Source organism: Lycium ferocissimum, chromosome 2 (genome assembly GCF_029784015.1).
Source record: "Lycium ferocissimum isolate CSIRO_LF1 chromosome 2, AGI_CSIRO_Lferr_CH_V1, whole genome shotgun sequence".
Taxonomy (NCBI): Eukaryota; Viridiplantae; Streptophyta; class Magnoliopsida; order Solanales; family Solanaceae; genus Lycium; species Lycium ferocissimum.
In genome coordinates, this window is record NC_081343.1 from 1,536,949 (window position 1) to 1,558,435 (window position 21,487).

The following is a 21,487-nucleotide window of genomic DNA, read 5'->3' on the forward strand; positions in this document are numbered from 1 at the left end:
AGTAGTTCTGGGCACGTACGCCGGCCGACACCAACTCAAACTTGGGCGCGCGGTCGGCCTCTCCTGCGATGATCCCACCCAATATCGTAAGTTAGCCCGCTTACGCACTTACATTCACAAGACCGTACATCTCCTATGCGTTCAACAAGTATGCCTTCACACACGATCCTAAGGTTGCCCATACGCATGCTCTTAAACGCGTAATCCGACACATTCAAGGTACTATTGAGTTTGGTCTCCATCTCCGTACAAATCCTCCGTTCGTCTCTCTCTCTCTCTTGCTCGTACGTGCATTGGGGTGGTTGTCCGTACACTCGCCGATCAACTGTTATCGTGTCTTCCTCGAGATAACCTCCTCTCATGGTCATCCAAACGGCAACCTACCTTGTCCAAGTCGAGTGCCGAGGCCGAATATCGTGGCGTCGCTAATGTCGTCTCCGAGTCTGACCGTTGGCTTCGCAACCTTCTTCGGAGCTCCGCCGTCCCCATCCGGACATTGCCTACATTGGTTTATCGTGATAACGTTAGTGCCATATACCTATCGTGTAATCCGGTTCGGCCACCAACGCACTAAACATATTGAGATGGACATACATTTCGTACGCGAGAAAGTTGCCCGTGGCGAAGTTCGTGTTCTTCCGCGTCCCGTCCCGCTACCGCATCGCAGATATCTTCACTAAAGGTCTTCCGCGCGTGCTCTTTGATGATTTCAGGGACAGTCTAAGCGTACGACAACCTCCCGCTTCGACTGCGGGGGTGTGATAGACTATGTAAATATTCCCCATATTCCCTTCCTTATGTAAATATTCCCTTCCTTATGTATTGTAATTAGGTCCTATAATTTAGCCTAGTATCATTATACCTACTTTGTATATAAGGACTTTCATACATCAATACAGATTACGGATTGATTTCCTACAATCCTTATTCCATCAAAGAGCCGTAAGGATAAATCAAAGAATTACAATTATTAACAATGTGAAACATCGTCAAAATTAGTCAAGAAATTTGCTCCAAACAAATTCTATTTCTCTTAGAAATAGAATTTTGATTTCACAAACTATACGCCTTTTTATGATGAGTTTCTTGAGGAGCGTTCTAGAACTTCTGCGTTCAATAAATATATTTATTTTGAGAGAGAGAAGAGAAAATGGTCAGTTGAGAAGATCTTGAAGAAGTTCGACTTCTGTGGCAAAATTTGATCAAGCCCACCATTTAGTTAATTGTGAGATGATCTTTGAATATGTTTTTTCTTTATTTTTATTTCTTCCACCTGATCGGATCAGTCCACAAGGGTAATAATCAATAAGAAAAGTGTTAAAAATCAAAATAAGTAGTTACACTGTTTAATCTAGTGAGCATATATTCCAATGCAAAAAGTAAAGGTCTTATGAAATTTAAGAATTGATCTTTCTTCCTCTAAAAATATTGAAAAGATAATATAGGACGCATATAATTTGAAAATATGAAATTTTCCCTCACATATAAAGTCAAAGTCTTTCAGGGGAACAACCAAATATGTCTCATTCAAAAATCTGACGTAAAGATGCCATCTTGATGATTCAGTGTGTAAAATGTGGATACAATAAAATTATGGTTTACATTATTTTTACTTTTAACTTAAATAGGTTTAAGTTAGAAAAATTAGAACAAACAATCCAATTCTTTTTGTAAGTTTTGAGCATCTTTTCGTTCATTGCGAATTCCGAAGATCTCTAAAGTACTTGGCCCGGGACAGTTCTTTTGCCAATAATTTTGTTTAATATTTATTTGGTAGGGTTAATTCATTGAAAGAAAAGAAAATAATTCAAAAAAATAAAGATAAGCAATATTTTTCAACCTGAAAAAAACAGATTATTGATAGATGGGTGAAAATGATTTTCACCCCTGAACTTTGCTTTAAAAATCAAACTCCCCCCTCAACTTTGAACAATAGTCATTCTCCCCCCTTTATCCTATGCAATGTCTACTTCGTCCTTATTATTTTTAATCCTCCATTTACATAATATATTTTTATATTATAAGTAATATTTATTTTTTTAACTTAGTATTTATAAATTTATTTAAGTTCATTAACATATTAAGTGGAATAATACTTTTATGAATTTTGTCACGAAATCTAATGCAATTTTTTTATAATTGTCATCTTAATTTTTTTTTTTTTTTTTTTTTTTTTTTTTTTTTTTGTAACTGGAAATTTTATTACCAAAGTATAGTAGTAATATTTAGAAAATATTTCTACATATGCATTAAATATATATATTTATAAGCATGTCTATATACAATTAAATTTAACGTCTCTTTTATTCTCTATTGTCCATAAAAATAAACAAGTTTTGGTTGTAATTAATGGAATATTTCTTATATTATAATTTAAAATTAATTTACAATATAAATAAATAATTTTTAAGAATTTTTCTCTATTGTATTTTTTTTGTATTAGTTGCATTAAATATATTTGTAAATTTATTATTACCTGTTATTTTTAGTAGTATAAATAGATATTAGAGTTTTGATTGTTATTAATAAAATTTATTATTTTTATTCTGATAATTTATTTCATTATAAAACGTTATTAACTTATATACTTAATTAATATTTTCCACTTTTTTTCACCCAGAAGATAATATTTATTTTTTATAGGAAATTTGTTACATAGATTAAAAAAAATGAAGAATATCTTGATTTTAAAAAGTAAAAAAAGAAGAAGACAAAAGTTGATAATGTAAGGGTAAAATAGGAATTTAAAAAAGCCAATTAGAATAAAGGAGGGAGAATGACTATTGTTTAAAGTTGAGGGGGGAATTTGATTTTTAAAGCAAAGTTGGAGGGTGTAAATGATTTTCACCCTTGATCCACATCAATGTGAAGGGGAGTTTCGTAAATTTTAATTAGATTCAGTAGACACATTTTGCCAAAATAATAATAGGATAAAATCATACAGTTATTAATATCCCTTTGGTTTTTATTATTTTAGGTGGTTTTCGCCCACAATTTAATACCCCTTTGGTTTTTATTTTGGGGAAATTTTAATAATATACAATCTAGCATACGAAATTACATTTGCGTAGCCATATTTTTAAATACACCCCGCATAGCCATTTTTTCACAATATACAACAATATACAACTTTATACATCTGGAGTAGACAATGTATCAACCTTGTATAAAAGTGTATAATAATGTATACAGTGTATACTAATTTATAAGAGGTGTTTATATCTAATAAAATACAATTATATACAACAATATATGTACAACATTTTTTCAATTGTATTATTACTTTTGTTATATCCAAGGTATCCCCAGCCTGATGGAATCACATTTACAGGCTTTTGAAGTGAGGGTACAAATTGGGCCATTTCGGATAATCTTACAAACATGGGTTATTTCGGGTAATTGTTTTTTCTAAATAGTCATAGAGGGTTATTTTCCCATTTATTATTTTAGGCGGTTTACGCCCAAAATTAATGTACTATTTATGTAAAGTATTATTATGACCCATTTGATTGACAAAAATAACTATTTAAAACATTTGCAAGGCCAACTTGAATAAAATTGAGCAACTTCAACTTTTAAAGAATTTGTTTTATAGAATAACGTCTCTAGAAACTGTTCAATAGATATAATTAAAACAACTATATGAAATTTAATTTTTTCAATGTCAATTGCCTTATAATATTGATGGCTGAAGTGGTTAAAACACTCCTAAACTTGACACAAATTATTACTTCAGTCCCGAACAATGGCTAGTCTTAGAAACACCCCTAAGCTTGACTAAATGGATTTTAATACACCCCTGAGCTCATACACCTTAGTGAGTGTAGTTACTCGCGGTCCGACTGGAATTTCCACCTGACATGTCCTCCAAGTGGATAATTTAAAAGCCAAATAATAAAGAAAAAAGACGAACCTATCAAAACAGCCGACCCAATAACCCGCTTGATCAAATAAATCACCCAACCCATTAAAACCCTCTAGAAATCTCCCTCTCTCTCAGATTCTCTCAAATCGCAAAACCCATCTCCTTTTATTTCCATAGAAATCTTAGTGTTTTAGCCAAGAAATTTCGGTAAACATTGGTCTTAAGGGTCATATTGTATTGGTTCTAGGGTTGTTAAGTATGAATGGGTTCAAGTTCGTGGATTAATTAGCCATTATATAACTTGTCTTCTTCAAATACCCAATTCGATTTTTTTCTTCTCAAGCGCGTCTCACTTGTAGAACTCTTGAAGTTTTTTGCAGTCCCCTTCAATGGCGGGAGTTTTAATTAGTTCCTAGATGCACTTACCTCACCCTGTTCAATTGGGTTGTCTTTTTTGGATAGGAACTTTATACCCACCTCTTTTTTTCCTTCTATCTTAAATTTTAGTACTTATTAAGATAATTGAGGGAGAAACCTACAAATATAACTAAGAACTTTAGTAATTAGAGAAGAAGTCAAGAAAAAATTGAGTTGAACTTGTGGTGTGCTGATGGAGGAGCATTTAAATAAAGAAGAAAGGGCCTTTTTAGCTTTTGGGTTGGGATTAAAAATATAGGGTAATGTAAAAAAATGGGGTTTTTATTGTTTTCGCTGACTTATGTGGCATGTTTTTACGCTCTCACGCACGTAGAAGAGACTTAAATCACTTGTTATGCCATGTGGTAGCTCGGGGGTGTTTTAAACTCACTTAGCCAAGTTTAGGGGTGTTTTTAATACTAGGCATAGTTTAGGGACTAAAGCAATAATCCGCGCCAAGTTTAGGGGTGTTTTAACCACTACTGGCTTTCAACATATCTATCGTATATAATTTTTCCTAAATTAAGTTTGTTGGTCCTTCATATAAAAAAAAAGCCTTAATATTTACGTGCAAAGCACGTATAACGATGTTGGTAGACGAAAATGTCCCTAAATATTTAATATACTAGATGGCCCATGAGGTGCGATGCACGAGCCGTTTTACAAAAGAAGTCCGACACTGGGAAAGGCAGTCTCACACTTAGTTTAATCATTTTGTAGGATCGGCCAAAACAAAGGAAGCAATACCATCAAGCTAAGTAAACAATATGATTCATCTATTCTCATTCAAGTTTGCGGAATAAAGATGCATATTTGTGCCTAGACAACTCGCATTTCGTAAAAACTTGAGCCTGCTAATGAGAAAGATAAAAAAGTTAGATTGATCGTGTATACTTTGATAAGCCGATTTCCCGACAATTATAGCTTAGCGTTTGTTATAAAAGATATTTCACTTATGCTCACACAAGCCCAATATCAAGATTGTCTTCTTAGTTTCTGTACAACTTCCCAACTTTCACCTAAAAACATCATGTTAGTACTGCTTGGACATTCAACCCTGTATCAGGAAAAAAGCAACGCCACTTCAGGAATTACATTACAAATACATGTTGATATCTGGAGGCAAGAAATAGAGAATCGAAGAATTTTGCGCATTTAGCACACTCAGATCTGTTCACACTGAAAATTCACTATAAGGAAGTTTCTAAGAAGAGAAGTGCACAAAGTTTATTCAATAGGTAGGACATTTACCACATATAGTCGCTTTCGTCACCATGATTCCGTAATATTGAAAATTAAACAATGGCCTATTTGCTTCATAAATGTTCACCATAAAGTTGTTCGGAAGCTCTCTCCTATCAAGACATAGATGTCCTATGGCAGGTTCAGAAAACATATCAACACAAGAAACCCTGTCAAGTTGATTAAATATTCACAACATATCAACGCTTCATACTATGTACATCTATTGAGGAACTAAGTTGTATAGTTTGAAACTAACATTGTTTAGAGTAATCTAAATGAGCCTTCAGCTATATCATAGCGAGTTATTATTATTATTATTATTATTTTTTTTTTTTACTACGGAGGAGGTTAATTTGGGGGTAAATTTAACAGATTGTCACTTAACTATCACATTATTTCACAAAAGTCACTTAACTATCATTTCTAACGCAAAAGCCACTTAACTTTAAGTATACTAATACAAAAATCATTAAATCACTTTCTGGTCACTAAACCACTTTACAGTGAATAACTCTTTTTTTACTCTTTTCTTTTTTTTTTTCAAAAAAATTAATTAAAAAGATTCGACCCGACCCAAAACTCATATGAACCCATATAAGGAAAAAATAACTCACATGAACCCGTATAAGGAAAATAAAATATTAAAATAAAAGAAGTACACGCTTTCCCTTTTTTTGGTTAAAACACGAATATATTATTAATACTACATAGTTACACAATAGTAGTAGGCCGTGCATCAGTACTACATGCTAATACATTAAGTTTACCATACTTCACTAGGCTTTTACACATAGCTAAAGATACTAATCTAGTAGTTGACATTCCTAATATATCTGCTTCTGTTACATTAGTTACTGCTTCGTTTGGAGGATGAGCAAAAGTAGCTTGAGAAGAGAGCTGCTGCTTGGGTCGCCAAAATGTCTGCTAGAATTGATCAAGAACTAGTACTATGCTAGAAATGATCAATGACAAGCTGATGAGAAGATTGTTCAAAAAGAAAGAATTTTTAATAACCTAGTATTGTTTCAAACCAAACGTGCATTTAATGGTAGGAAAAGGGAAGATATGAAAGGTTATTTACTTTCTTCATATGGGTTTTGGGTCGGGTTAGGTTGAATCTTTTTGATTAATTTTTTATTTATTAGATCATTTTTTTAAAAACAGTGTAAGAAAAGAGTTATTCACTGGAATGTGGTTTAGTGACACCGGAATGTGGTTTAGTGACTTTGTGTTAGTTTACTCAAAGTTAAGTGACTTTTGATTTAAAAACGATAGTTAAGTAATTTTTGTGAAAAAATGTGATAGTTAACTAACCATCAGTGAAATTTACCCGTTAATTTGGTTAGGTTTCATCTCTGCAGCAAAAAATAGAGAATATAGTGAGAAATCGAGGAATAAATAAAAACACAACAATGAAAATGTTACACACAGGTAAATTGAAGCTCCAACACATTGACATGCAAGATTGAACTAATTTTTTAACTTGTAACTTCCAAAAGCATTTTGGTTTCCTAACATTTTCTCTTCCCACGAAACATAAAAGGGACTGAAATCCACATTCAACAACCTTTAATCTTACATAACATGAGCATTTAGATTACCTGACATCTTATCCTCTGGCAATTCTTGTGTTCTTTATGAAACGTCCACAACCGTATATCAGACTAATAGGTGAGGAATATGCACAAGAGGTGCTACAACAGGGATGATCTAAAAACTATGCATAAGTTTTCTAAAACCTTTTGAACAAGCTGGATGTTTACTTGTTCAGTTCCAAAATATGGTCTTTGAAACTCATAATTCTACGAGATTCTGCTATCTTTTTGTTATAGCATTTAATCCACCACAATATATGAACTTAATACAACAACAATTCACCAAATTTGTTATGTAATATTTAAGATAAGCATTTTATTTTAATGCAAGTAAATGTTTTAACACCCTGGAATGCAGAGCTTTAAGAGTCAATTTCCCAGCAGAATTTCAGACTGGATTATTAATGATATCCCTCCATCTCCGTGAGAGAAATTGAACTGAATGGAAGTTAAGAACACACTTCTTTTTCTCATCCACACCTAGGAAATAGATCAGCAAAACAGACTTATAGTTCCTTAGCCCGTCCAGCATGTCCTGTAGCGCAGAATAAAATACTACAAAATGTCTTGCTGTTTTCCATTTCCTCCACGGGATACCATCATACCAATATATTAATCTCTATCACGAAACTCCATAGTTCCAAAATAAAGATAGATCATCGAAGTGATACTCATCGGTCATAAGATTATCAAAGTGATTTTCACCAGTCACTTTATTAGATAGAGCACTCGCCAGACAAACTAAGATCATATTCATTTTCTGAAATGGCATGATTTTAGCGACAATTCGATTGGTTATTTATTAAGCCAAACTACAAAAAAGTCATCATAGAGGAGTTTACATAGTCATTGCCTGTTGAAAATCGAATTACCGCTTCAATTCTTCTTTCGTACTACAATAACACCTCTTAACTTCAAGGCCTATGGAGGGAAGTATATAAATATTTTGAAAAATAAACTAGAATTGTACTGGAAGATTCAAAGCAACTAAAGTGGTTAAAGTCCAAGAAGCTCTAAAAAATAAAAGGCTGAAGTGGTTAAAACACCCCTAAACTTGACACGGATTATTACTTTAGTCCCCAACTATGAGTAGACTTAAAAACACCCCTAAATTTGGTTAAGTGAATTTATCTACACCCCAAGCTTCCACATGGAACAACAAACGTTCTCAAGCTCTTCTATGCGCGTGAGACCATAAAAAACCTGCCACATCAGTAGACAAACTGTAAAAACAACCCATTTTTACATTTCCTTTATATATTTTTTTCCTTTGGCAATGGCTAAAAAATCCCTTCTTCTTCTTCTTCTTCTCTATCTAATCCTCCTCCATTAAAATACATTGAATTCAAGTTTTTATATTCACCTTCTTCTCTAAAGTTCTTAGTCATATTTGTTGGTTTCTGTACGAAATGTAATTTAGACTGTGGTTGGAAAATTTCTATGTATTGAGTCTCTGTTATTACAATCCCTTTATACAAGAAATGTAAAGAATAAACTTATCAAAGAAAAGAAAAAAAATCCTATACATATTTTTGCTACTTTTATTGGCTATCTAGATAACAAACTAACATATTTTGTCTTATTGTGTGCATTGCATGTGACTTGGGAAAATATCTATTCAGTTGTGTGATGGGCTGAAATTTATTTGGTGCATATTGGGCTGAGCTGAGCGGCCCAATTCATAACTCTTCACCCACTTCAGCTAAGTCCCATATTCCATATTCCACCGACACATATAGGACTTCGATCAGTCCTATGATGTTTTTACTTTCCTTTCTTCTTCGTTTCTTAACCCTAATGATACCTTCTTCTTTCCCTTTCTTCCATTAACAAAAAATGCCAAAGATAGCTTGTGTATCATCAGTAATTCCTACACCCCCTTCAAGCGTAGGGATAGTAGTGACACCTAACTTGCTAAGAAGATGATGATGAGAAGGACCAGATAAAGATTTGGTAAAAATGTCGGCAAGCTGGTCCTTTGACGACACAAAGGAGAGAGATAGCAACCCTGAGAGATACTGTTGCCTAACAAAATGGAAATCTAGCTCAACGTGTTTTATTCCCTCATGAAACATGGGATTCCGAGTGATATCTATTGCCGCCTTACTGTCGGAGTGAATAGGCACTGGGATCTGAGAAAGGATAGACAGATCTGAAAGTAATCATGTCAACCAGGTAAGTTCTGCAACAAGACGCCACATTGAGCGGTATGCAGCCTCAGCGGAAGATAAAGAGATGGAATCTTGTTTCTTAGACTTCCAAGAGACAGGTGAACCTCCTAAGCTAGTAAAGAACCCACTTACAGACCGACGAGTGTCACAACATGTCGCCCAATTTGTATCGCAAAAAGAGGAGAGGGAAAAATTTGGTGAAGCATTGAGAAAGATGCCATGGCATGGGTATTTCTTCAGGTAATGTATTACTCTCAAACTTGAATTAAAATGGTCCACAATAGGATTTTGCATGTATTGATTCAAGGTCAAAACAACAAAGGATAAATCCGGCCTAGTGGGTCAAGTAGTTTAATTTACCAATAAGATATCTGTAAATGGTTGGGTCTGATAGGTCCTCCCCTATTGTTGCAGATAACTTTGCTGATGGATCCATTAGAGAAGAAACTGAAGAAAGATGGGATATATCAAATTCAGCTAAAAGATCCAAGGTATACTTTTTTTGACTGATAATTAGTTCTTGATATAAGAAATAATGAATGAAACCAAGATCTTTGATCTTAAATTTTAAATGAAGAAACACCTTAAGAGTCTCAATTTCTTGATGATCATTGCCAATAATAAGAATGTCATCAACATAAAATACAACAATAGAAACTATAGACCCTGTGTGTTTACAGAAGAGAGAATAGTCATTGAGAGAGACTACATACCCTTTAAAAGATAAAGCACCAGCAAGATTGGCATACCATTGCCTAAAAGCTTGTTTTAAACCATATAGAGACTTTCTAAGTATGCAAACTAAACCAGGATTAGGAGGATCCAAACCAGAAGGAAATTTCATATAGACTTCTTCTTGCAAATCACCTTGCAAGAAGGCATTATTCATATCAAATTGTGAAACATCCCAACATTTTTTAATTGCAATAGCCAATAAACATCTGTTTGTAGTCATTTTAACTACTGGGAGAAAGTTTCATTAAAATCAACACCTTCTATCTGAATATCTCCTCTAATGACTAATATGGCCTTTAACCTTTCAATGGTTCCATTTGCATGCTGTTTAACCTTATAAACCCATTTACAAGAAAGTGCTTTTCTTCCTGGAAGGTAGAGATATTATATCCCAAGTATGTTTTGACTGAAGTGCTTCTATTTCATCCTCCATGGCCTTTATCCATTCTAGATGATAATAAGCCTGATGAAAACCTGTAGGTTCTGTGATATATAGCATATGCAGTTCAAAATGACTTGATTTGGTTTAGAGAGAGCATTGAAAGAAAGGGTGGTAGGTGTAGTAAAACAAGACCCTATAACATTACTTAGGAAAATAGTATTGCAGAAATAATCATTAAGATGAGATAGAAGGTTCCCTTTGTTGGATCTTTGTGATCTTCTTGGTTCTTGTGTAGGCTCAATAGGAATTGGTGAAACAGTAGAGGGAATAGGAGAAGAAAGAGGAGCAATAGGATCATAATAGTTAGAAGAAGGCTGGTGGAATTGAGGAGAATCAGGTGAATTAGTGGAGGGAATAGAAGGACTAGGAAAAGGATTAGAGCTGGAATTCGCTAAATCAGGAATGAGGTTATCACTTGATGAGGTAGAATCTAAGAAAATGTGGTTTGAATGCTCTGGGAAAATAGATGTTTTAGATGGAGTAGAGACAGCAAAAGGATAATGATTCTCATGAATTTCACATCTCTAGATACCACAACTTTCTTGGAATCTAATTCTAATAGTTTTTATCCCTTTTGATGTAAAGGGTAACCCAACAATATACAAGCCTTTTGCGTCTGATCAAATTTAATGCTCCCTTGAGTTAAAGTGAAAAAATAATACAAACAACCAAAATTCCTTAAGTAAGTATAATCAGATTGATTTTGAAAAAACAACTCATAAGATGTCATCCCTTTGAGAAAACTAGAAGGCAATCTGTTGATAATGTGTGTAGCTATTAAAACAGATTCACCCCAGTAAGAACCATACATTTTGGATTGAAACATCAGACCTCTTGCAATTTCTAGGAGATGTCTATATTTTCTTTCAACAATGCCATTCTGCTGAGGGGTCCCTACACAGGACATTTGATAAACAATTCCCTCTAATGCAGGAAAAGCTGCTTCTTGTGATCCCTTTCCTAACTCTAATGCATTATCAGATCTAATCATCTTGACCTTCACATTAAATTGTCTTTCAACCATCTAAAGAAAACTTTGAAGTACTGAAAAAGCATTACTCTTGGTGCTTAATAAGAATGTCCAAGTCCCTCTACTAAAATCATCTACTATGGTGAGGAAATATCTGAAACCATTATAAGTGCTAGATTTATATGGTCCCCATATATCAATATGAATAAGTTCAAATAAAACTTTGTTTTGATAGTACTGACTGGAAATTGAAGCCTAGTTTGTTTGGCTTTAGGGCACATATAATAGATAAATTCAGAAACAGAGTCACAATGAAGGAAATGTAAATGTTTCATTGCTGAAAATGGGAGATGTCCCAACCTTACATGCCAAAGTTTTACATCAGAAATAGCATTAACATGTGTAGAAATAGGAACATACTCTGAAAAATTTCTTCATTTTGAAATTGAAAAGACATTTGCATTAAATAAACATCTAGACTTAGAACTAGTAGGCTCCAATAGATAAATTCCTTCTCTAATTTCACCAAAAACTTGGGGACTTCTCGTTCAATGGTCCTGCAAGAGACATCCACGACATGTAAATATGGCATCACATTTGATTTGAACACATAACTTATGTACAAATAATAAGTTATATTTGAATTGTGGAACATGAAGGACATTTGTCAAAATAAGACCTGACAGAATAGAAATGCTCCCTGTATGAGTAACACTGACCTTGAAAGAGTTAGGTAAACTAATGTTCAAAGATATAGGAAATGGAATAAGAAACATGAAAGAATTAGACTTAAAACACATGTGTTCTAAAGCACTTGAATCAACTATCCAGATACTTGATTTGAGACTACTGAAAACTGAACCAGAGTATTTTAGAATAGTACCGGCCACAACATTAGCATTGATGCCTGAATTTCCTAATTGTGCTAGTTTTGCTTTTTTGTATAAATGCATCATCTCATTGATTTGTTCTTTGGTATACTGTTGTGCAATATTATTGTTGATTTCATTATTGCATCCAGTCAAGTTGTTGTTTTTGTTGTTGTCGTCCTCATTATATGTTACTGCTGCATTGCCTTTCACTGTGCCTTGATAATCTTTAAAATTAGTGAACTCAAAATTAGCTGGAAATCCATGCAACCTGTAACAGTCATCTTGTGTGTGTCTTGTTTTTACCACAGTAAGTATAACTAACATTTGGGTTGTACTTTTTTTTCCTTTTAAATTCCTATTGTGGTTTAACAAACCTCTAAGCAGAACTGTTGAACTTTTGTGATGTGTTTCCTACTTTGAATGATTGGTTTTTGAATTTCTGAAAATGTTTTCCTTTCCTGTTTCCATGAAGGCTACAAACTCAGATAGCAGTTGAGAATTATGTTGGTCCAAAGAATCATAAATGATGCAGAATCAGAAGAAAGTTGTGCATTTGCATACACTTCTCTTTGATTCTCATCTTGCAAGAGTAATGAATATGAAAGAACCATACTAGGCAAGGGATTCATTATGAGGATGTCTCCTTTTGCCTGTGTATAGATGTTATTTAAACCCATCAAAAACTTAATCAACCTTTGATCTTTCGGAGATTTTATGAGTTTAGCTTTTCCTTCACACACACATACACATGAGCAAAGATACAACTATATTGATTGCATCTAGTTCATCCCATAGTCTTTTAAGCTTGGTAAGGTACCCAACAATGTCACTATTACCTTGAACTAAACCTGTTATCTCCTTTTGCAGGTGATAGAGTTTGGCACTATTTGACCTGCTAAACATCTGCTATAGACTGTGCGAGAGGTCCTTTGTTGTTTTAGAGTGTATCACACTGTCAAAGAATGTCCATTGTTAGAGCATTTGAGATCCAAGATATAACCGTATCATTGACACAACTCTACTGTTCATACCCAGCAGAGTTCAGTTTGGAGATTTGCAAGCTCCATTGATGAAACCAAGTTTCTTCTTGGCTGACAAAGATAGAAGGATAGATTTCCTCCACCCTGGGTATCCTCTTCCATAAAAAACAGTATTGCCTAGAGTCATTCCTGGTGAATCTGAATTATTGAGGTGATAAGGGTGATTAATATCACAGGTGATTGTCTTCTCAACATAGTTTGTTCCAATAGCAATTGGCGTTGCTTCAAATATTTTGATCTGTTGTAGAAGAAACACAGAAGATGAATTTTGGTGAAAAACTTTGAATCGAGCTTACTGCTCTGATACCATGTATGAAATGTAATTTAGATTGTGATTGGAAAATTTCTGTGTATTGAATCTCTGTAACTACAATCCCTTTATACGATAATGTAAAGAATAAACTTATCAAAGAAAAAAAAAATCCTGTACATATTTGTGCTACTCTTATTGGCTATCTAGATAACATGCTAACAGATTTTGTCTCTTTGTGTGCATTGCATGTGACTTGGGAAAATATCTATTTAGAGTTGTGTGATGGGCTTAAATTTATTTGGTGCATATTGGGCTGATCTGAACGACCCAATTCATAACTCTTCATACACTTCAGCTAAGGCCCATATTCCATATTCCACCGACACATATAGGACTTCGATAGTCATATGATGTTTTTACTTTCCTTTGTTCTTCAGTTCTTAACCCTAACGATACTTTCTCCTTTCCCTTTTTTCCATTTATAGAAATTTCCAGCATAGCTTGTGTATCATCAGTAATTGCGACAGTTTCTCACTCAATTGTCTTCATGACTAAAGTTTTATAGATGTGGATTTCCAGTGGTGTTGAGTGTTTCATGATCCGACGACAACCGGGAGGGAGATTTGGGATTGTTAAAACCACAAAATATGTAATTTTTGTTTTTGGTATGTCAATTTTAGTATAATTTTGCTAGGTTTTTTCTATTTAGAAGGGTGAATTTATGATAATTATCTGGGTTTGTCACCGATTTTTTTCCACTTTGTATAGGTGAGAGGTCGATGTTATTGCAAAATGTTCGACTGGTATGAACCATCATTTCTGTAACAAGCTAATGTTGTTTTTTGGGTTTTGTTGAAGAAGAAAAATAATTATGAGCAATAGCTGAAGTGGTCAAGAACATTGAAGATTTACCTATGTATTAGTGTGCTATTTACTTTCCAGGCTACGGAGGTTTCTAGGCTAAAATCCTAAGTTTCGATGTAAATCAAAGGGAGATGGAGAGTGTTTTGAGAGAATGAAGAGTGTTTTAAGGGGAGAATTCTAGAGTCTTTTGAGTGATTTAGTTTTTAAGAACATGAGTTTATGACTACTATTTTTCATTTATTATTTGTCTTTTTAAATTATCCGCATGGAGGACACATCAGCTGAAAATTCTAGCTGGACCGCGAGTGACTACACTTACTAAGATGTATGAGCTCGGGGGTGTATTAAAATCCACTTAGTCAAGTTAAGGGGTGTTTTTAAGACTAGCCATAGTTTGGGAACTAAAGTAACAATCCGTATCAAGTTTAGGGGTGTTTTCACCACTCCAAAGAAATAAAAGTACCTTCGCGACTCTAGCGAGAGCCTCTGAATGTCTCTTGATTTTGCATCAACTTTTCCAGATCTTCCTTCCAACTCTTTTGGTCTCCAGCTTATATTCAAAACTATGAATCTGTATCAATGTAGCACAAGATATTACTTTAGATTAAGACTTCTCTTGTCAATTGTTATCCCTACAAGACAAATATATACACATTATACATTTAGAGTGAACATAAAAAGGTTGATGGAGTGTCACGACTCAACTCATGAGTCGAGCAAGCACCCACGCTAATTCCTCTTGCGGGTGAACCCTTCCCTTATTCAACATTCATTTTAAGCATATCAATAAAAAACAAAAATATAGAAGTAGTCTCAATATATATAAATAACTACTAAGTGGGGAATAATGCTACAAATGCCTCAAATCTAGTCTAAGTACAAAGACAAGAGCCACTAAGTATACATAAGTCTAGAAATGTCGAATAAAAAGTCTGAAATACTGTCTCGGAACAATGGACAGTTATCATAAAGAAGAGTTTTTCGGGCTGCTGATTAGGAACATGGTTCACTTAGGAAACTCGTACTAACAGCCTCGGGAAGATCACTCACGAGGTGCTAAAGTGGAAGCTGTAGCAAACTATGCACTCAGAAAAAAGTACAACACGGTAGCATCAGTACAAACACTATGTACTGATTAGTATTATAGGCCGACAACAATTAGTTCACATATATGAAGAAAGAATCAACAAGTAGACATGTAAGCAAACAAGTACATTAATGAATCAATCAACAATGAAATCATCTCAATATCAATACCAAGTACAACTCATCAATGAATAATGGATGTAAGAGTGGAATGCATATGCAATGCACCGGCCAAATACCTTGAAACTTGTTGTAACGACTTGTTTGGTTGTTAAGGCATTTTACCCTTGTTAGAGTGTTTTTGGTTTATGGGGATGGGTAGAACGGTCCCCAAAGTGATCGGATGAGTCTTGGTTGATTTTGAGGAATGTAGAAGTTTTTAAGTTGAATAAGTGAAAAATAGTTGACTAAAAGTTGACTTTTGGGTAATTGTATCCGAAATCAATTTCTGATAGTTCCGTTAGGTCTGGAATGTGATTTATGACTTATCGGAGTGGTTGGTTCGGTTTTCTAAGGGTTCGGGTGCGATTTGGGTCATTAGTTGAGAAACTGGTTAAGTTAAGGAATTGGAGTTGACTACGGTCAACATCGGGTCAAGACGATCCCGTGTCGATGTTAGGAAAGTTCCAACAAGTTCGTATGATGATTTTGGACTTGTCCGCAAATTTTGGTAAGATTCCGATGAGTTTCAGATGTGTTTGGGTTGTATGGGTATTTGTTTTTGGTTTCGACGACGTTTTGAGCAAAAAGATTACCATAATGAGCAAACAACTTTTGTTTTATGTTTCTATTGAGCCGTTAGATCCGTATCGTAATTTCAGAACTATATCAACAAGAATCGTCGCATTTCGTCATCATATGAGTGAGATATCGGCTTTTTTCTAAATTTTGTTGTTGCTGATTTCTGGTGGAATTTTTGCTGAAAATTACGATTTTGCCCCTAAGTTCGTCCTTAAATTTTCTGCATTCCTTCAAAACTTGAAAACACCATATCTCTCTCATCTTAAGGCCAAACTGGGTGATTCAAAAGGCTATCTTGGGTGAAATATCACAAGGATTTTATTAGGCTTGTTAAAAGTGAGCTTTGTGATCATTGAACACCTGATTTGGACCGAAACAGCTGCTGTGTTTTTCTTCTTCACTTGTTTCAGGATATAGTTATTTTCTTACAAGTTGGGGAGCTCGGATTGAGGTGATTTTGGCGGTGTTGTTCTCATCTCAATGTGGGGTAAGCATATAACCTTTATTTTGACGTTTCCCCATAATTATTTTCGTTGGTTATCGTTTATATTCGTGTTTGGATTGTAGAAATTGGGGTTTTGAACCAAAAAGTTGAAAAGTGGTAAATCATGGATTTAAGGATCAAGATGATGGATTTTTGAATGAGTTTTCTGGATTTAGACTTATTAAGCTATGGGTAAACCAATTTTGAAATAAAATATTAGTTTTGCCCTTGGGGGCTCGGGGTTACCTTTTTGGGTTCGTTTTTAGTTCCGAATTAAAGTATAGCAATATGAGTACCATTGGACTCGTTTAAACTCGTAGAGTACTATTTTGACTACATTGAACCAAATTTTCAATGAAATTGCAGTTTTGCTCTTGTGGGCCTGAATTTCCTTTTTAAGGGTTGTTTTATGATTCGAATACTTTTATGGCAATATGGGTATCGTTAGTCTCCATTTCTAATGTAGATTGCATTGTTGAATAGACTTTGAAAGTTCAGAAGCTCTTCGAAAGGGAAGGACTCTCGTGGGATAGTTCGTGGCACCTGCTAGGCATCGAGGTAGGTTACGGTTTACCTTTCGGTTAGACTCCAATTAGCGAAGCATATGTAGAAGTTATTTATTGACGGGGAAAGCATGTTAAGCCTTCAGGTATAAATTTGGGATGAATATTATTAGGTTGGTATTGTTGATTGACTATGTGGGCTCGTTGCCATGATTGGGCTTGTCGCTCTACTATCTATGTGTGATATTCATGTGACTGACATACTTGCCCCTCTCCCTCTTGTTATCCCATTATCAAATGAAAGAGGAATGTTGTTATTTAGAATTGGAATGTTGATCTGCATATTATAATATAAATTTGAGGACTTTTATGATCGATGTGTCTAATTGAGGCTGAGGAAGTAAGACGACATGAATTCCATACTTCATATGTAATTGTTGCCTTTGTGTTTTGCATTCATCTCTCTCTCTCTTTTGTATTTCATTTATCATTAGAAAAAGGAAGGATAAGGAGAGTGGGCCTCAATTGTTATGTGTACTTATGATAAGACGCAAACGAGATCTTGATTATGATTTATTGTTGGCAATGATATTATGCATGGCATTCATCCTCATTTTATTATCATGATATGAGCTGTGACTTGGTACTGATGATGATAAGACAGAGTGTACCCTCTGAGGTCTTTGCCGAAGAGCGTAAAAGAGAGATAGTGTCCGATGCCCGAGGTCTTTGCCAGAATCGTGAGAGTGTCCGATGGTTGAGGTCTTTGCCGGGATCATGAGATTGGTACATGGACTTCGTGAGTCCCCTAGGGTCATGACTATCGAGATGTGGAGGATTTCTATTCGTAGCATGTGTGTACGGTATGAGACAGTTGGTCAGTGCATTGCATATGCATTCATTCACTTCATCCATTCATATCATTGATTCTGTTTACTGCATTTATATCATTGCATGGTACATTTCCACACCGATTCCTTGGCAGATGATTCATTTGAGTTGCTGTGTGCTTGTTAAATACTTACTTAGTGACTTGATGGATTCGTGGACTAGAGGCTTCCACCTAGGCTATGATTTGAGATTAATGAGATCTATTGTGGTTCCTATTACTGCAAATCTTGCTTGAATATGATTTGTGACTGTCCTTAATTGCTTACTTGTCTACTTGTTAATTTCTGTCGTTTATATATGCAAACTAATTGTTGTCGGCCTATGATACCTACCAGTACATAGTATCTGTACTGATACTACTCTTGTTATACCTTTTTCGGGGTGTAGAGTTGTTCTAGGTACATGCATGAGATTCAGTTAGCCTTCACGGATCTCACGGAGTTCATCTAGACTTTTCTGTTTAATTATCATTCTAAATAGAAGTTGTATTCAGGTTGTGGTTGTAACTTTTATTCGAGTTGTATACTTAGAAGCTCTTGTACTTTGACTTGACCTAGATCCTTGGGTAGTTATTTGTATTTCCGCACTTATTAGTATTTATTTATGATATTGCGACTTCTTTCATTTTCGTATCTGATAATTAAAAATGGTTAAGTAAAAGGGAAGGGTTCACCCACCAAGAGGGTTAGTGTGGGTGCCTGCTCAACCCACGAGTTGGGTCGTGACACTTGTACACACATGCTACGGATAGAAACCTCCACGTCTCGATAGTCATGATCCATGGGGAACCCGAGAAGTCCATGTACTCCTTCATCCCGGCAAGAAACCCCGGGCAGGGAGTATATCACACTCCGCTCCGGTAACAACCTCGGATCACGGATTCTCATCTCTTTCATATACAATATGGAAAAGACCTCAGATGTTTGTCACGAACTAATTTGCCTTAAGCCGTGCGGGCACTTACCTCTCCCACCTCGGTAAGCGAATCCTGAACCCAATGATTATTAAGACCCCACATTGTGGGATTCACTGGGTATGTTGTTGTTGTTGTAATAATTAAATCAAGCGACGGAATAGAATAAATACGTAAGTCTCACGATATAAATATATATGCAGTAGAAAAGTGCGGAATAATAATAGTATCTCCAGGGTCTAGTCTGAATAATACAAGACCATCTACAAGGGAAATCATACAAGTCTGGAATAATAATACATAAAGTGTCTATGTGTCTGAATAGAGTAGGACATTAAGATAGAGAAGTCTTTAAGACAGCCAACGACCATGCTCACCCTGGAAACTCGAATATAATGCTAAAGCGACTATCAACCACGTGTAACGAAAGCGGATCCAACCTGATACTCTGCATTCATAAAGGAATGCAGCAAGTGCAGGTCAGTACAAAACAACAGTACTGGTAGAAATCATCCGCCAACTAAGCATAGCTAACACAATTTAGATAATAAAACAGACAAGCATACAAACCAACAAGTATAAAACATATGTAATCGAATCCAAGTACACGTCATTGCCTAAGTAAAGCATCTAATCCCAAATGTGCCAAGTCTGAACGTATCAAGTCCGAATCCAACATCATAAGTACACCACCAAACATCTCAAAATCAAGCCATAATGCAATGCAACGCAATAGTGTATGAATGCAATGCAATGCCATGCAAATGCTGTGTACACATGTACTTCGGATGGAAATATCGACATCTCAATAGCACAACTTAGCATGACTCGTGAAGTCTAAGTGCCACCCGTCCCGGATCTTTGCCTAACAGATAGACGGAATCCCGGATCTTTGCCCACGGGTGGTTCTCATCGGCACCACTCTGGGAGACCCACGGAGTCCATGCACTCACTTAATCAATGATTTCGGAACTAACATCGGATATCAGCCATCTCACGTCACTCAAGTAAAATCGAGCCCAATTCATCAAAGTGTTTCATCAAGTATCATTAGTATCTCAATAGTGTATCATGAAAATGAGAGTGCGTACAATGCATGTATCAACATCAATAATCATGCTGAATATCACAAGTACCAACAATGGGTACGCCAATAATATATCCGAATCACAAATACCAACAGTGGGTATGCCAACAATATAACCGAATCACAAGTACCAATAGTGGGTATGCCAACAATATCATAATCAAGATGATAAACAAAATCCAATATCTATCAACAACTCTTGGCATCAAGCCAAAGACAATAGAACAATTAAATCACAACACAACGGGGTGGCTAGCCCCAACACATAACCAGGCCCAACCTAAGGCAATATCCAACCCAACTTCATACCCGAAGGTTCACATGTTGTCTCCGACAATATAATCTAAATATGTGCTTCGCTATACGAAGTCTCACCAAGGGTAAGCCATAACCTACTTGGATAGCCAAACCGCAAACACCAACAAATCACTCAATCGCCTTGCCTTTCCGCTGAGCCTCAGAACCAAAGTGGTCTAGGCATATTCGAAATCTAGATTAGAAATCATGAAGAATGATACTAATATTGCTGTTACGCAATTTAGGTCAGTCTAACTCTAGAAATTGGGGAAACGGGGCCCAAAGGGTAAAACGAGAAATTTGGAAGCAAAATATCAAATTAAACACTAGGTGATCATAACCCAGCCACTAATTGCTAAATTAGCCCATAGATTTACCCAATTTTGAATTTGAAGCAAAACTCCCAATTTGGGTATAAACCCTAACTCTTAGATTCCGAAATTCAACACTAAAAATAGAAGATATATGATTAACAAGTTTAGATTCATCAAAATCTAACATAAACACCATCAATTTCATCATTAATAAGCCTAGGAAAAAAGTTCATCAAAACCCACTTTCATCTTCCATTACTAAGGGATTATTAAGGAAAAAGGGGAATCTATGATGATAAGGATTAATGAAATAGAAGAGGGATAGCAAGATTTACCTCCAAGAGTATTCCCAAAATATCTCCAAGAACAGTCCCCGAAAGCTCTAATTTCGAAAGTGAAATAAATGAGGGTCTAAAGGCTTTTATCACTTCATTAATTATATACACTGCCTGTCACCTGCTTTGGCGATAGTGCGACCGCTCCAGTGTAACCGCTTTAGCGGCCAAGCCTAAAATGCTTGGACCGCTCCAGCGACAGGGTTATCGCTCTAGCCGTACCGTTGCCGCGGTGCTGGTGCTGCCAAAAGCGGGCACCAGACACCAGAAACTTACCTCAAGTTTCACAGTTTTATCCAATTTTCCAACTAATTCCCGAGGACATCTGCTCACATACCATACACATAGATACACATAAAGACACGCT

General features: G+C 35.4%; 1 long non-coding RNA gene across 1 annotated transcript; it reads left to right on the forward strand.

Annotated features, from left to right (window-relative positions):
* The first annotated feature begins 8,774 nt into the window (after nucleotides 1-8,774).
* LOC132032613 (uncharacterized) lies at nucleotides 8,775-13,774 on the forward strand. The gene is made up of 3 exons (XR_009408552.1): nucleotides 8,775-9,533; nucleotides 9,708-9,784; nucleotides 13,180-13,774. It is a non-coding gene; the product is annotated as an uncharacterized LOC132032613 (long non-coding RNA).
* Nucleotides 13,775-21,487: the final 7,713 nt, after the last annotated feature.